General features: G+C 37.2%; 1 protein-coding gene across 5 annotated transcripts in view; it reads left to right on the top strand.

Annotated features, from left to right (window-relative positions):
• Positions 1–13,141, top strand: part of MITF (melanocyte inducing transcription factor) — a gene marked incomplete at both ends in the record, with an annotated part of 210,293 nt that overhangs the window by 51,842 nt on the left and 145,310 nt on the right. The gene's annotated exons all lie outside the window — the stretch shown is intronic.

The following is a 13,141-nucleotide window of genomic DNA, read 5'->3' as shown; positions in this document are numbered from 1 at the left end:
TAAGTTTTCTAGATTCCTGCTATGAGTGAGACCATCCGGTATTTTTCTTTTTCTTTTTGGCTTATTTCGCTGAGCATGATCCCTTCCAGCGCCATCCATGTTGCTGCAAATTGCATGTGTTTATCTTTTTTGAATGCTGAGTAATATTCCATGGTATATATGTACCACATCTTCTTGATCCAGAAACATCAATTCCAAAGAGCACCTGCACCCCTATGTTTATAGCAGCACTGTTTACAATAGCTAAACTTTGGAAACAGCACACACTCTTTTGTAGCAACTAGCCAGATCAAAAATTAGAATGTTTCCAGCATTATAGAAAGTTCTCCTGTACCCCTCTCATCCAGTAACCACTCCCCAAAGAAACCCAGTCTGACTTCTAATACTCTGACTTAGTTCTTTTTTTTTTTTTAAGATTTATTTATTTATTTATACAAGCACTGGGTACAGTCAGAAGCGTAGGAGGATGAGAGAATTCACCAGAGCCAGAGCAGGGAACAGAACAGGCAGACTGATGGAGGATACTGCTGAGAGGAGCAGCGGGCGCGGCAGAAGAGGTCTGCGCGCCATGTGGGACCCTCGCCGCGGCCAGGGATAGAACCGGCGCTGCAGAGGCTGCGGGCAGCTTCGCAGCTCAGCGCTCAACTGCTGCGCCACCAGTGGAGGTCCTCTGACTTGGTTCTACTTATTCTTCAACTTTACGAAATGCAATCAACTGGTATTTGTCCCTTTGTGAATGACTACTTTCATTTAACAATAGAGCTGAGATTCTTCCATGCCATTCCATGGGTTATGCTTTTTAATGCTTTTTAAAGCCCAGGTATGAATATATCACTATTTAATATTTCTATTCTTTATGGTGGACATTTGAATTTGTTCCCATTAGGACCTAAAGAACAAAACTGTCCAAACTTCTTTATTCATGTCTTTTAGTGGATAGTCTCCTCCTTTTGGGTGAATACTTGGGAGTGGAGTGATTGACTTATCTTTTGTTAGAGTTATTCATATTTATTTAATTTTTTTGTTGGTAGATTTTCTTTAAAAGTTTTCTTCTCCCAAGCAATGTATTATATTTTCATTTGCAAATTTTAGTATTTTAATAGATGTCATGTAGCATGCAATAAAATCAAAATTTGCTATTTGCTTCTTTTTAAGAAAGACTGGTAAGGAACACTTCCACTTAAAAAACACAGAAAATTATGTTACAATTACTCATTATATTCCAAAAAGTTACCTTTGGTTTAAAAAAATAATGAATTTTCTACTTTATTTAAAGATAAATGTGTTCATAAAATTTAGGCTTATGTACATTAACTATATGGAGTATTAAATCATGTATTTCAAATGCATGCGAAATTATAATCAATGTACATTTTTAGATTATCTGTGAATACTCCTTACTTTTGCTCATGTGCACACCTTACTGAATTATATAGAACAGGAATCCCTTCTTTAATAAAACATATAAAATCCATTGTTACAAAACAAAATTTCAATTTTCAGTTATTTTTGAAGATTGTTTTTCCTTTGAGAAGTATGGCAATTATCTTTCTTGCTAGAAAAAGGAGATATGATCTCACAGAATTTTTCCTTCCAGTGCCCGTGAGGAATTTTTTGAAATAGGTTTCCAGTTAGTAAAACCCTCAATGCTATTTGGATGCGCTATAGTTTGTGAAACTGACAAACAACATATCTTTGGGAAAGTTGTGAAACCAAACCTGGGGCAGACTGACTTGTTACTTAGCCCACATCTGTTGCCATGACAACAAACTAAACATTTCAAAATACTTGGGCAAAAGCACAAACTAGTGATGCCCAGGGGTCATGTTGTTAAAGCAGAAGCACCAACACCCCCATTGGATGATAAAGGTTTCAGAAATCATACCCATTTCTTTGCATGTTTTGATGGTAGGTTTTCTGACTCTAATATAAGCTAAATACAATGACAAAGAAAAAAATCTTCTCAAAGTTTACATATTGTTAGTCAATAGCAATATGTAGCCATTTGTACTATATTTTAACCTGAGTATACCTCTAGTTATTTGGCTTTCATCAAACACTTGTAATGGCACATGTGAATGGAAAACTGGATTTCATGTTAATGACAAATATTACAGCATCTACCATTATACTAAAGGTCACTCAATAATATTTTTGGGAATAAATAGATAATGGGAGATAAAAAGAATTCTTTTTTTTTTGGCTAATCAAATAGTGTTTTCTGTTTTGGTAGACTTAATGGGAAACGTTCTAAACATATCCTTTTACAACATTAGATTTTTGATGTAGGAATTCAGGGAACTTCTTCCATTCTTTTCTGTTTTCTTGAATTCTTAGTCTTATATTTTAGTCCTTTTTGGTTGCAAGCAATATTTAATTTCAGTCTTGATTTTGAAATGCTTATTCTGTAACTATACATTTAGTGAAAATGTGATTCCCCGTAGATGACCTGACTGTCAAAAGTTTTTTCTCTTGCCCATTTTCATGGAAATACTTGATGTATCTCATCTATAACCGAGGTTATCTTTATGAGCTGTTGGTGGTGTGGTGACACATATAGTGATACAAATCTGGGACTTCTAATGCTGTGGGTCAGAGATTACAATAAAAGTAAGCATGCTGATTTCAGAGACAACATACATTTTAGATTTTACTGAGAACTTTAAACCGATTACAGTTAAAGTTGTTACTCATTGTTTCAGTTAATCAATTTCATAATTGAAAAGAAAAAACCCTTTAGAACTTTATTTGCTTCAGCGGATCCAAATCCAAGTTCTGTGGGTTCACTTTTTTTTTTTTTTTTGTGCTGGGAACATCTATGATCCCAAATTATATCTGTGACTGACCTGGTACTGCCTTAGTTTGCCCATCTGTAAAATGGGATGAGGCTGCCCATATGTAACTCAGTTGCTGGGAGGAATAAAAGCCTGAGTGTAAACATGCTAGCACAGTTCCTGGCTCCAAAGTAGTTGCTACTTTTATTCTTTTTACGGTAAGGAAACCATGTTGACTAGTGCTAGCTAGGCAGATAGAACTTCTTAAATCTCTGCTGTGTCACATTCAAACTATTGTATATGACGTGTTGATCAAATAGTTTAAGTCACTTAACTGCCTCTGAGTCTGTTTCCATGATTGCAAAATGGGGTTCATAGTATTTATCACTCATAGTTGTTGTAAGGGAAAAAGATAATCATGTATTCAAAGAACATAACATGGGTCTCAGCATGTAATAAGCATTAAGTGGATAATACCCGCTACTGTTCTTGTGGTGATTGTCATTATTGTTTTTTATTATTTGAGTGTATATCTATTTTTGAATACTTTTTCTGCCATTTCCATAGCTCAGCCACTATCATCTCCCCCTGGATTATTATAATAGCTTTCCAAATATCATCCCTGTGTTGGTTTAAAAAGATACTATATCATCTTTTTTTTTTGCCAACCTCTCCAATCTCCCTGATTACTTCCCCTGAGTGCTTTCTGTGCTTCAGCCACCACAGATTCCATTTATTTCTTCAGGTTCAGTATGCTGTATCCCTGCACAGGGCTTTGGCACATGCTGTTTTTGCTCCTTGAGATCGCCTGGACCTCTTTCCACCTGCCGTTCCACCCATTTACTCCCCTTTTCATTCCCTTTCTAAATACCTTCAGAGGTCCTTGTGCTTCACCTTAACTTTGCCTTGTACATAATTAACTCTGTCGTTTTACATTTCTTGGTGTGACTGTTTAATGAATTCTGTGACCCACCTCAAACTGTGGGTTCTCGAAGAGCAGAGATCATGTCAGATTTGGATTACCATTGATGTTCTTTCAGTTCCGTACTGCACTCATTCGATGAAGGAGGGAGAGAATAAATGGATGGGACTGAGATAGTAATAGAAAATATCTGGGCAACAACTGAAGAAGTGGCTGAAGTTGGGGTGGATAGGGTTTATCCCTTGGGAGTGTGCATAGGAAGACTGTTTAGCTAATGGTGGTCTGGTGCTCTACACAGGAGTGTTTTTACATGGGAGGAAAACTTGTGCAAGTGAAGAAATGCAGGGAGGAAGGAAGACACTTAGTAGGAAATAGTTCTGGTATATGGGAAAGAGGAAATTGCTGAGAAGTGACTTGACAGAAAATTGTACATTTATTTCCTGAACAACAGTCCTCATTTTTCTGGTTTACTCATTTGTGACTTTGCTTTCATGTATTTATTTTAATTCACATTTACAATTTCTCTCTCCCCCCCCCCCCAGAACTCCATGTCAAGTTGTTTTCATAGACAGGCTTATATGCCAGAATTTAGTAAAGAAACAATGACAGTTTAACTTTCCTCTGTCTTTCCTTCCTAAGACAAACTCTCCTTCCCCTTTATCAGTTTCTTTGTCTTCTTATTTTTTTCTGTCAAAATACACTTTTTTTTTTTCTTGGAGGTACTTGGAATTATCCTAACCTTTTTCCACCTCTCTTTCCACCTGTCGACTCTCCTTTCACCCCTTTTCTAAATACTTTCATATATCCATGTGCTTCACTGGAACTTGGCTTGTGCTTACTAAATTAACTCCTTGTCATTTTTTTGTGTGATTATTCATTGAATTTTGTCCTGTGACTTCAGACAGAGCAGTGATAAAGTCAGACTTGCACTACTTTGTTTAGTTCCCTCCCACTGTCACTTTGAGGGAGGGACTTGTGGTTCTCTGCTTCATGACTGACTTAAATCCCTATACCATGCTCCACAGGTAAACCATGTCTGACTGTCTAAAGCTTCAGCTTTAATGTGTCATTTCAGCTGTTCATGTCACTTAAATGAAGAGGGAGCTTTTTTAGAGAAGAAACTCTGCTAAGAGCATTGTCAGGTGCTGTATGGCTGTAGGAGTGAGAGACCACCTGTACATCTGTAAGCTTAGTGTTTTCTTTTTCAGTCTCTAAGCACTTATTTACTATTGTTTTTAAGTTGCCATGTAATTCACATAATGTAAAATTTACCATTCTAAAGTGCACACTTCAGTGGTTTTTAGTATATTATCTTGTGCAATCATAACCAGTATCTAATTCCAGAACATTTCTGCCACCCAACAAGAACCCCTGTACTCAATGGCAGTTGGTCCCAACTTCCGTTTCCTACTATCCCCTGGCAACTACTGATCTACAGTATGTCTATGGATTTGCTTACTGAACATTTGATATAAATGGCATTATGAAACATATGGCCTTTTATGTGTGACTCCTTTCAGTTAGCAGTGTTTTCAAGGTTCCTCCTTATAGTTGCATGTATCAGATCTTTATTCTTTTTTATGGCTCAGTGCTATTCCATTATTTGGATAGACCACATTTGTTTACTCATTCCTCAGTTGATGGCCATTTGAATTGTTTCAGCTTTTGGTTATCATGAATAAATGTAGCTATGGATACCCCAAAGTTGTGTGTTAAAATACATTCAGCTCAGGTATTTACCAAGGAGTGGAATTGCTAGGTCATATGGTAACTCTGTGTTTAGTCTTTTGAGGAACTAACTGCTAGAATATTTTCCGCAACAGCTGTATTCCAACCAGCAATGCACAGTTCTTAGTTTTTTATTATAGGCATGTGCATGTGAGGTGATCATTGTAAATGATAATTTATTTTTATTTTTATTTTATTATTTTTTAATAAATTTTATTTTTATATTCCCCATACAATTGCAACCCCCTTATTTTGATCTCAATCCCTCCCCTCCCTGCCCCCCAACCCCCATAGAGTGTCTCTGGTTCATAGTTGTTTGTTGATTTTGATTTTTACTTTCTTATAGTTATTCATTTTCCTGGTCCCTTATTTAAGTTTTCTAGATTCCTGCTATGAGTGAGACCATCCGGTATTTTTCTTTTTCTTTCTGGCTTATTTCACTGAGCATAATCCCTTCCGGCTCCATCCATGTTGCTGCAAATTGCATGTGTTTATCTTTTTTGAATGCTGAGTAATATTCCATGGTGTATATGTACCACATCTTCTTGATCCAGTCATCTATTTTTGGGCATTTGGGTTGTTTCCAAAGCTTAGCTATTGTAAATAGTGCTGCTATAAACATAGGGGTGCAGGTGCTCTTTGGAATTGATGTTTCTGTGTCCTTTGGGTAAATACCTAGGAGTGGAATTACTGGATCATATGGAAGCTCTATCTTTAGTAGGTTGAGGAATCTCCACACAGCTCTCCATAGTGGCTGGACCAGTTTGCACTCCCACTCTCCAGCAGTGCAGGAGAGGAATTTTCACACTTCTTTACATAGGGGCTGGGCCAGTCTACATTCCCACCAACAGTGTAATAAAGTTCCTTTTTTCTCTGCACCCTCACCACCATATGTTGTTTGATTTTTTTGATATGGACCGTTCTCATAGGTGTAAGGTGGTATCTCAGTGCGTTTTGATTTGCAGTTTCCTGGTAAGTGATGATGAGTATTTTTTCATAAGTCCGTTGGCCAGCTGCATGTTTTCTTTGAAGAAGTGCCTATTTGGTCGTTCTTCCCATTTTTTGACAGGGTGTTTTTTCTTTGTGTTGAGTTGTATAAGCACTTTGTAGATCTTCAGTATCATTAGAACTGGATTTTGAAATGAGCCTTTTTTAGGAGGGAGGGAAATTTGAATAATATTTGAAATATTACTTTGTGATTGGGAAATAAGATGCTTAGAGAAAGTAACTAGAGAATGGCAGCCACGGCTTACAATTTAGGATTCATTCTATCAAACTGAGCTGCAAGTAAATATTCTCATGTGTAAATTATAGAAACCTGTCATTATAGAGAAAAAGTCAAAAAAGAAATATGAGTAATAAAATTTTGCGTCTCTCTATGTTTTTTTTTTTTTGCTAGTGTACTCTAGTTTTGTTAACTTTAAATGCTTATTCTTCCACACAGTGTTGCCATGATAATTATTCATCTCCAGACTTCATTTGTAAGAGCCTTTGAATCCTGTAGAAAGAGCTCTGTTGACATGAGTCAACCTCATTTATTATTCTGTTGTTTCAAGTAGGTAGAAAATCATGGCTAGGCACCCAACATTAAGAAGCTTAAATAATACAGATTCCTTCCTCCCATTCATTATATGTAATTTAGAATTGAAGAAAAAGTAAGTTACTTAACTTTAACTTGAACCTCAGCAGTCTTAAACTCTTCTAAAATTTTGTATATGACTTTTTCATTATAACCATTGGCAATGACCAATCCATAAAAATGTATATTTGTTACCACTTCATTTAAGACCCATAACCACCCATAAACATGCAAAGAGTACTTTATATGGGAAAACTGTCCTTTTTAGAAACTTGCAATTGAATACAGAAAACATTGGTGCCAGTAGGTATCATGGGTGTGAAATATTTACAGTATGTTATAGGCAGGAGAAAGTCACTAGTAATGAGAACAGAAGTGGTAGCTTTCATAACATGGGGATTTTCAGATTTCATATAGTAGGGAAATGTGCTGAGCTCTAAATATTCTGGAAAAATGTTAGATGGAGACAACTATTTATTGAGAGCTTTCTGAATGTAAAGCTGTATTAAGAGATTGATTATAGAGTATAGTGGGTTAGAGCTCAGGTTTGAGAGTTAGGTGGCTTCACTTTAAATCTTGGTGTGACAACTCTTATTTCTGTGGTTATAGTGAAAATGAAAGCTCCATGTGATTGTTGTGAGGACTGGGGGAAATCAATATAATTGAGTCCTCTATTTGATGTCTGGCACGGAATGGACACTTAATCAATGTTACCCTTATTGTTGTCAGTATTATTTGTAATCATTTTTATTTTTGTAATTTAATTATTACAACAATTGTTTGTCAAAAGTGGTACTACACATCTTTTGGATGAAAGAAAATGAAGCTGAAATAATCAAGAGAATTGCCTGGGGGCAGTGGTTCTTACCTGGAGACAATTTTGCCCCACAGGACACCTTGGAAATAAATATCTGAGAGGCGTTGTTGGTTGTCATAATGGGGATTTCAGGGTGATTGATACTAGCATCCAGTGGGTGTAAGTCAGGGATGCTGCTGGACATCTACAATGCCCGGGACAACCTTTACAGCTAAGAATTATCTAGAACAAATGTCACTAGTGCCAAGGTTTAGAAACCTTGGCTTAGAGTCATGGATCTTCTAGGTGAAGAACAGGATTTGAACCAACTTTTCTGAATCATGTTTCTGCTTTCCCCTTAAAACCATTCGATATCTTCATGAGAATCCACAGATTGAAATAAAGTGTTTAACAAATGCCTGTAAGATTTAAATAAAGTTTTGTGGGGAGGGTGACAAGCATAGTACACAGAAACTGAGGTGATGTGAAAGAGAACTGTCATGCATTTCTTCTTTCCCCACCCATTTGTGTGTTGGCTTAATATTCACGTATTGATTCATGTATTCATCATTAATTTTCCAAACACTGAGTGAACACCAACTCTGTAATAGTTGATTGTTCATATTATCTTGTAGCTTTTATTCTACTAGTCAAACGGCAATCAGAGGGAAGAAAACAATTACAAAATACAACATTAGAAGTAAGAAAAAAATTACTCTCTTGACAAGCATCCAGTTTATGAAGTTGTCTATTTAGAATTCTCATACTGGTCTTTGTTCATTTACTGACTATTCAAATACATTTGTGCCCTGGCATTCTCATGCTAGTATTGGAATATCCCTCAAGGAAACCTGTCTTTTGTTTGTCTTTCCATAAACTCTTATATAGCCTTTAGAAAGAATTTGCAGTTTCATTAGTCTTTAAGCAGTACAATCTTACTTATTTATGCATACAAGAGCTGGGGTATAGGCCAGGGGGCAGGGGTGAGAGAATTCACCAGAGACAGAACGGGGAGCAGAACAGATGAATCTACTGAAATACACTGCTGAGGGGAGCACCAGGAGAGACAGAAGAGGTGTGCTCTGCCACGTGGGTTAGTTCCCTGGCTGGGGATCGAACTTTTGCTGTAATGGCTGGCAATTCCCTGATAGTGCTGTGACTTCAACACATGTACCACCAGGGAGACCCAACCAGTAAAATCTTTTCAGAAACAATAGGTGTATTGGGCTATGTGTCAGAGGACTTTTAATTGAGATTAACACTTGGGAAAGGAACTCTTTTTTTGGATATTTACTGAGCCCTGTAGTTTATTTTTTAGTGAGATAGTTTGCTGGGTTTTGTGGGAAGTAGCATGAAATACTTAACTTTCCTCAAAAAAAAAGTTTGATTTATAAAAATGATTGGAATGAAGCAATTCTATTTTTTAAATATGGCTAGTCTGGTGGAAGTTCCTTTAATGACAGAAAGCAAGTATGCATACAAACATACACTTTAAAAAGATTAATCAAAGCCTTGATTCTCAACAGTTTGTTCTGTTATCCATGAGAAAACAAAAGTTGATACTGCTGATGTTCTTATGAACTCCACTGACCCAGTAATTTTTTTTTTTTTAATTAACCACAAATTTTCCCACAGTGAGTAAGAGGTAAAGTTTCCTGGTTGCTGGGAAGTCCCTTTCTTAGAAGTGTCTATTCACCATGGATAAGCTAAACTTGTGTACACACACACACACACACACACATATCTATGTATTTGTGTGTATATCTATATTTCTTTCTGTTCTTGTCTAAATAGAAGCATTTGTGAGGACATACACCCTGAGCCACATAAGGCATGAGACATGAGACATGAGTCAATCCCACAGAACCGTCTCTTCTTTGGTTTCTGTTGTGTAGTTGGAATCATTTAAACATTTTAAATGTCCATGCAATGTTTGAGCAGTCTAATTTTTTTTAAAGATTTATTTATTTATGCATACCACAACTGAGGTACAGGCCAGAGGTGTGGGGGTTGAGAAGATTCATCAGAGACAGAGTGGGGAACAGAACAGGCACATTGACTGAAATACACTGCTGAGGGGAGCAGCGGGCAAGTCAGGAGAGGTCTGCTGTGCCGTGTGTGTAGCTCCCTGGCTGGGGATCGAAGTCGTGCTGCAGTGGCTGCGGACAGCCTCACAGGTTGCATTTTAACCCCTTGTGCCACCAGGGAGACCCTGAGCAGTCTAATTCTTTCACTAGTTTGGCCAGCCAAATCTTTCTGAAGTCCCCCAAATTTATTACCATTTCTTTTTTTTTTAAAGATTTATTTATTTATTTATTTATTTATACAAGCACTGGGTACAGTCAGAAGTGCGGGAGGGTGAGAGAATTCACCAGAGCCAGAGCGGGGAGCAGAGCAGGTGGAAGGACCGAAGTACACTGCTGAGGGGAGCAGCGGGCGGCAGGAGAGGTCTGCGCGCCATGTGGGACCCTTTTCCCATGGCCTGGGATTGAACCGGCGCTGCAGAGGCTGAGGGCAATTTCGCAACCCAGACCTCAACCACTGCGCCACCAGGGAGGCCCTATTACCATTTCTTATAACAGATAGTATAATATTTTTTTACTTGATCAATTTTTGGCAGTTTTGTTGTGTATCTATCCTTCCCTTCTCATCCCCCTCTTTCTCTGCACAATTAACCCCTTTGGACCCTCCACACACTTTTGGAGTTAAGGTCTCCTTTTGATTCTGATTTCTCCCTCCCTTTCCTTATTCTTCCTGTAACCTTTTCTTCTCTATGATTTGTCCATATCCAACTTTTATTTATTTATTTATTTTTTAAGATTTATTCATTAATTCATATAAGCGCTGGGTACAGTCAGAAGCGCGGGAGGGTGAGAGAATTCACCAGAGCCAGAGCGGGGAACAGAACAGGCAGAGTGACGAAGTATGATGCTGAGGGGAGCAGCGGGCGGCAGGAGAGATCTGCGCGCCGTGTGGGATCCTCACCCAGCGGCCGGGGATCGAACCGGTGCTGCAGAGGCTGCGGGCAGCTTCGCAGCCCACCGCTCAACCGCTGCGCCACCAGGGGAGGCCCCATATCCAACTTTTAATAAGATTCTTTGTGGTTACATCTCTTTTGAAAATATATGCTTCCACTTGATATTATTCTTGAGTCATTCTTTTGGATTTTTGAAAATTTGCATACCTAAGAGCAATTAAGAATTGATCCTTTCAGGGCCTCCCTGGTGGCGCAGCGGGTTGAACACAGAGCTGTGAAGCTGTCTGCAGCCTCTGCAGCACGGGTTTAATCCCTGGCCAGCCAGGGAGATTCCCACATGGTTCAGCAGACTCGCCCGCTGCTCCCCTCAGCAGTGCTTTCGGTCTGTCTGCCTGTTCTGTTCCCTACTCTGTCTCTTGTGAATCCTCTCACCACGCCCCCTGCATTTCTGGCCTGTGCCCCAGCTATTGTATAAATACAAAAAAATGAATCTTAAAAAAAAAAAGAGATAACTGATCTTTTCAAACATGATTTGCTTTGGTGATGTATGAAGGCAAGATTTTTTAATTTGACCCCGCCACATATACTCTCATTTTCTTTTCTGTTTTTCAGGACAAAATGGCTCTCAAAAGGGCTCTGAGGGGACAGAGAACATACCTAGCAAGGGACTTCTGAGTGCAAGGCATACGGGATATTGATTGGCTCTCTCCTAGAAGGTTAGCACCAGGCACACTTAAGACTTTGCAATGCAGAATTTTGTCTCTCGAAAATGGAAAGCTATGAAATAACTTTGTTCTGTTTATTAGACAAATGAAACCATATTAGGACATATCTGGTATTCATACTTCTCTTGAACAGATGTACTGCTAATAATTCAAAATCTAGTTTTTGAATAAAGCTTGTAATTTTCAGGATGTATTATAGAGACAGATGTTGCAAGAATCATTTGCTGTCTTTTCTTGCTTGTTCTATTTAAACTAGCAAGAATCTGAGTCTATGATATGACATCATTTTCTTTCATAACTTTTTATGACTGTATAATATCATTTTGCCTTCTTAGTTAACCAGTTCAAATTAGAAAAGTAATTAATCTGTTGCACAGGTTTCTTAACTTCCTCTCCATTTTTTCTTCATTTGCATTTTTTGTTCTTGATTAAATAAAAACTAGAATTTTAAAATAACTGCTATTTTAATAATCACCATTTTAACTAAAATTTTAATGGTAATGCAGTATTTTAAAGATTCTATTAGCAGAAATAAGAAGCACTGTACAGTTACCTCTAACTCTGATTACTTACATGTTTGTTCTCTTTTTCTTGGGTAAAAGGAAAGAGTGAGGCGGTCACTGAACACCGAGTGTTCTATTAAATCACAACTACCTGTAGTTTTTTTTTCTTTATGATTAACATCTATAGTCATATATTTTAATCATTTACTTCCTTGCTTGTTTATTGTTGGTTCTTCCACAGATGTATGTGCTCTATAAGGGTAGAAAGAATGTTAGTTTTGTTCACTATTCCTCAATGTATAAAATAGTCTTGCTACATAACAGACACTTAATCCTTGGTTAGTGAGTAAATTCATTTTTAGAAGAATAGCATATAAATTGATTATGTAGATTATACAGATTTATTATAATTTAGTCTATTTAATGTAAAATAGTTATATAAAAATTTACCTTGCAAAGCAGATTTTGGCTGGAGGGTATCTGTTTGCATTACTACATTTATTTTTTTAAACTGAGGAATTCACTGATTGCTTCCATGTGTAATTGACAGGAAAAAAAAATACAAGCCAGTAAAATGAGTAATGCAAGGAAATTCTGATGCACTACTTCCTCTTGAAGAGGGTTTTGCACATTCATCCCTGTCTAGTTCTGTGTTAAAGATTCTTCCCTGGGCTGATTAGATTTTTCAGGATTTTCAACCTAAAGGAAAACAACTAAATAATTGCTTTTCTTGTCTTTGGCAGTTTATGGATCTCTTAATTTTTCAGTTTGATTAATGGGAAATTTAGACCTATAGATAGGAGATGTTACCTCTGAGCTATCATTGTTTTGATGACATTAATGATCAAATACTAGCTGATGCCCAATATTTTAAAATTTTAAATTAAAAATATTATTTAACTAGCTCTAATTTAAATAAAAGAATTTAATAATTAAGTTTAATTTAATAATACTAATAGTTACTCTCAGACAATAGATGCAAACTGGGACTGTTTCAGGGAAACCAGGACAAATTGTCACCCTCATCTAAACAGTCATGACCTCTGCCTTTATGGTGCTTGCTGCCAATGGAGGACACAGATTGATCTAATAAATCCTAATTTACTATTGGTAAAAATTACAAAAGACCTTATATTA

This window comes from Talpa europaea, assembly GCF_964194135.1.
Source record: "Talpa europaea genome assembly, chromosome: 11".
Lineage (NCBI taxonomy): Eukaryota > Metazoa > Chordata > Mammalia > Eulipotyphla > Talpidae > Talpa > Talpa europaea.
The sequence above is the reverse complement of the archived record's forward strand: the minus strand, read 5'-3'. Positions and strand labels throughout refer to the sequence as shown.